Genomic DNA, 5353 nt, shown 5'->3' with positions numbered 1-5353 from the left:
GCCGTGGGACCCGCGGGACGGGACCTGTGGAGCCCGCGGGGGCAGCCGGCCCGGCCGCTCGCTGAGAGAACAGCTAAAGCACAGAACGTGTGCTGGGAGAGCATGTGGCTGCTGCTGTGGAAGCCTCGACCTCGCCTTCTATCCTCACATCAGCTCTGTTGAGCTGGTGCTGGCTGCATAGTGAGAGGTTTCCATCGGCCACAACAGCAGGTGTTGGAGGTGGATAAGTAAAGAGGATTTGTTTTCCCAAATCTGGGTCTGTACACTGCACTTATAAGCAGCAGATCTGTGCTAAAATGATAGCAGTTCCACACTTGTATGCCACCCGAGTGACCACAGCCCTGCAGAGCTGCACGTGGGCTGGTGAACAGGGCTGTAACATAGTGCATCATGAGCAGCAGCATCACTGAATGCAGCATCAGATTTTTTTTAAAGCTCCTGTAGTACTGCTAGCATAATTTGTTCTGTGGAAAATAATGTAAAAACTCCACATTTCTTGCTACGTGCAGCAACACTAGGATAAATTAAACCTTTTTCCTCCTAGTACGAGCCAGGAAAAGGGTTTTGCACTGCCTGCCATTTCAATGCCTGATCCTTGTGTGCCTGCAACAGGCTTCTAATTCTAAGCACTGGGTAGTCTCAAAGCAGTGTTTTTTCCTGCTAGTAGAATGAATAGTTAAACTGAGGGTTAACTGTGCACTTGCTAATGGTTGTCAGTTTGATCTTCTAATGTTGCATCATCAGTCATGTGGTAAAAGTCAAGCTAATTTTTGAAGTGGCTCTCATATTTAAAGAGCCATGAAGATTTAAAAAATAGATTGTTTTAAACAGTATAAGATTGTGTGTTCAGATAATGTATGTAAGGAGCCTCTTCTGTTCCTAAGGAACTCTAGTTTTCTGTTTTAGCCCAGTCCTTAATTTACTCAGGGCCCCATGAACATCTCTTGCTATGGTTTGGGATTTTGGGATAAGCAAACACACAAGGGCTCAGAATTTCACTGTGGGCCCCACCCCAGCACAACTGTTTTGGGACAGTGACATAAATCCAGGCTTTTCTGAGAATTGTTGAGCATTGCTGTACTTGGAGAACCTCACTGTAAGTTAGTCTTGGAAGTTGCAAATTGGACAGCAGTGCATGAGTGGCTGTTGTGGAGAGATGCACAAATGGAGTGTTCACTACTCTTAGTTTTCCATTTCTTTAACAGGTTCCACTTTCTTTGTGTTCAACAGAACAATAACTATTGCTTCCACCTGACTTAAATCATGTATGCCATTGATTTGATACTTATTTTAGGGAGTGTTAAGTGTGCCATCAAAGGAGATTCCTTGAACAGAAATAGAGATTTTATAATAACCTAGTAATTTGGTACATTGACCTTGCAAATTCAACTGGCCTAATTTAAAGTTGGGCAACATTCTCAAAGACAAGTGGGTGCCAATGAGTAAAAGGCAATAGGGAACTCTTAAGAGATATGAATTAGCTGGTTCATACTTTTTTTATGTTTAAGGATCATTTGAGTGTCAGGAAATCTACCTATTTTGAGGGATAACTCCATTGTAACTTGCTTTTCAGTTTATCTTTAAACAGCTCTTTGAGTGTTTTTCACACTCTCACTTGGCAGAAATTTAAAACGGGCTGATAAAGGCAGAGTCTATGAAGAATACTGTGCACAGAAGAAACAGGTTAAGTTGAAACTCCTGTAAGCAAATGTAAACAAGTCTAAACAAGTTAATAAGAATGTGCGTCATCAGAAGGCAATAATACATGGGAGAGAAAAAAGCAGTAATAGAGGGGCACAGTGAAAGAAGAAGGCTTATATTAAGTTATGTATTGATCAGAGTTGCAAGTGAGAATTATGTAATTTAATTCACAATACTTAGTGCCCATGTTTCTTTCTGTAATCTTACCCCCTCTTTGGGCTTGTCTAAACACCATGCTTTTACTTGGTACTGACTTCACCAGTGGCTTATACATGTGGTCTGCAGTCCTGGGGGTCTGTGGTGGTGACTGCTGGCAATAAGGCAAAAAGCCCACATTCTACAAAGCCGTCTCCCCATGTTAAATATCTTAATAGGCCCACTCTTCAAATAAGAAAAGTTTAGGGATTCAGGAACAAAAGAAGGCTGAAAATCAGAGCTCTCAAGTCCAGCACACATCAGTGTTAGTGCTGAGGAAGGTGAGAGAATTGCGTGTATGCAGTGAACACCAACAGTGCCACCTGGTGTGAGTGGGGTAGGCGAGTTGGCCCATGAGGAGGGCAAATATCCCCGGGTGTGTCCCCAGCTCCTCCACCTCGAGGTTTGGGCAAGCCCCTGGCCAACAGGGAGAGGGCAAAGGACTTCGAAGGCCTTAGGTGGGCTTGGTTCTCTTTAGCCCTGCAGGAGGTAGGTGTTACTGCCTCACAGTGAAAAGGGGAGGTGGTAGGTATGATGGAGGCATTCAGCCTGTCATTAGGTACCACATGTGTTGTGGAAGGAAACACCAAAATGCTAGTAAGTTGTCAACTTATTTTTTCGTTTTGTAACTTATTTGGGGAAGAGAGGGTAATGTGATCTCTTGCAAAGTGGGACCAGTAGAAGTGTTACCAAAAGTCTGGTGTTATGCAGTCTTTTAGGGGCAAAAAATACATCATTCAGTTTTAGGCTCTTAAACTGTGGTCAAGCGTTGCATAACAGCAGGAAAAAAAAAATGCAAATAATGAGAATTAGGGAGATTTAAAGCCTGCAGTGGGGGAGAGGGTGGTTAAATCCATGCAGATCAAGCAGAGCAGGTCTCCTGTGTGGCTGATCCTATGCTGCAGGCATAGGATGCAGTGCAGCTTTTCTGGTTATAAATCTGCACGGTGCAGAACAAAAGCCTCAACACACAGTTTCAGGGCTGTACCAGGCATCTGCACCATCTGGACAATGCTTAGCGTGTTTGGGTGCCATAGCAAACAAAACAAGAAAAATATATGTGCCACACATTAGCCATGCAGGCATCACATGAGTGAGAACAATGACTGACTGAAAACAATAATTTACAAAAAAATTTTTTAAAAAAGTCAATGGATTTGGAACATATGAGGCTCAGAAGTCCCATTCTCTCAAGTTCCATAAAAAATGACTTTCAGAAAGACGGAACTTTTTCACAAGTGTCACCTGATGAAAGTGTTGATGGACTGCTTTTCACCATGACTTAACTGAAAACAAAATTGAAACCCATACTGGGATAAAGTGAAGACCAATTAAAATCATACTTTCTGAAAGGGTGGTGATACATATTTGGTCATTAGCAAGCTGAGGGCAATGACTTGGCAGTGTGGACTTGAGACGTGAATTTACTGGAGAGTTACTGTCTTGAAAAGAAGGCTGATACTTAGAACACATGTAACTATTTTAATTCTATAACTACTACTTCTACAAGAGACTTCCTTGAGTAGTTTCTTTAGAGTTGCATATACGTTAGGGGACAACAAAAGTAATTTTGTTAGGACAGCAGATCATGAACACTTTGAACAGTTTTGTATTAAACGAGGGATCCCTTCTAACAGGAGCATTCCTCAGAGGCCCTGTCTGCCTCCTGTAAGGACAGGAGCAGAGGCAGAAGAGATGCTGGAAGCCTGTGTGTCAAAAGATAATGTAAAAATATTCTCAGGAGAGATCAGCAGTTTGTAACAAAGGAGGCTTTCTCAGCATGAATACAAGTGTAGAAAGATACTGGTTTTTTTCCTTTTTTTCACTTACTGTGCCAAGTAGATTTTTATTTTTTTATTACAATAATTTTTAGACAAAATCTTCCTAGGGAAAAACTTATTTTTTTTTTCAACACAGTTTTGGAGACAAAAGAATCACTTTTAAATCCCAGCTCACCCCTGTCAGATTATTCAGTGTAAGTAGGCAAAACGTGTGTAAGAAAATCAGTAATTCTTCTGTTGCTCCTATCTATGGGCATAGGAATTCAGTGGCAGCTGCTTGGTGCCTAAATATTGGGTTAGGGAATATATGACTCCAACACTTGAGATGCTTTGTGCAAAGCACAATTGAGCAGAGGTCTGGTAACAGGGTTTAGTGACCTGAGAATGGGAATTACTTCCTTTTATCCTGCAGAAGTGAGAGCTGTAAAATGTAATGAGAGTGATTTAAAGTAAACATTAACTATTTCCGTGAATATCATTATCCCAAATACCAACTTGTTTATCTAATTATGGTTAATGTGTGAACAGAAATAATTATACCTCTTTTTAGACCTCTGGACATGCCTTTCTGTCTTCATCGGGGATGTGGGTTATTAGGGTGTTTCATAGTATCTTTGAGCTTTCTCTGCAATCTCAGGTGTCACCAACATCTGGTGTGACAGTCATGAGGGCAGATGGAAAAGAGAGTCCCAGCAGCTCATAAGGAGTTTACTTCCAAACCCCACACTTGTACAGGTCACCAGTTCTTAACTGCCTCTTGCCAGAAACACACTCCAACAGAGGTGCAGAGCCTCTGTACTGCTCACCTTTCCTTAGCCTTCAGTTATGGTTTTCTTAAAAGAAGTGCATGGATTCCTGTGGGTCAGCAGCCAGAAGCCATAAATCTAAGTTCACCATAGAGGGCTGAATGGATTTTCTTATGTAATAGATGTTGACATAACATTTGGTGACTCCTTTAGTACTTGTGGTTAGTGAGATATTAAACTTGTCCACATGATAGAATTATTTTTTTTTCTTTAGAAAATATTACTTAAAACTTATTTTTTCCCCCAAGTGATAAAGAAAAAATTGGATTGGAGAAGCCAAGGGAAGATGAGAGGAATGTGTTACAGATTCTACCTTGTAAGTAAACTAACATCTTCCAGGGAGAGTGACAGAGAATGCAAAATGCCTCGTGGTGTGTGGCACGGACCTGTGCACGTTTGAAAATGTATGGCAGAGTGATCACTATTCATGTTTAATTTGTACCTATATTTAAAATCAAACAAATGTCCATGCAGAAGTTCTTCCAGTGCTCTAACTATAATTGAACTTGCCCCTTAGCCTGCCCGTTAGCTTTGTATGTTTATAAATGTCTGTGGTTGGAGTGGTATTTCAGTGCAAGGTGAGAGCTTTTCAGCCAAGACCAGGTGTCCCAGCACCCCCAGGCGAGCTGGGGGTAAGAGCTGTCCTGTTTGGTCTGTGAGCTGTCTCAGCACAGGCTAAGGGGTAACTGGGGTCCACAGGAGCCCTCATTTCCTCATCCACGTGGGGATCTTCGTGCCGGAGGTTCAGAGCTCCCGGGCGGCCACGGCCCCGCCGTCGCCATGGCAACCCGCCCCGGCAACCCGCCAAGCCTCCCCGCACCGCCTCCCGCCGCAAGCCCCGTTCTCGCGAGAGTTGCGGGGGGCCGCGGC

Source organism: Chaetura pelagica, unplaced genomic scaffold (assembly GCF_000747805.2).
Source record: "Chaetura pelagica isolate M959 unplaced genomic scaffold, ChaPel_1.0 scaffold222, whole genome shotgun sequence".
Lineage (NCBI taxonomy): Eukaryota > Metazoa > Chordata > Aves > Apodiformes > Apodidae > Chaetura > Chaetura pelagica.
This window is presented reverse-complemented; position numbering follows the sequence as displayed.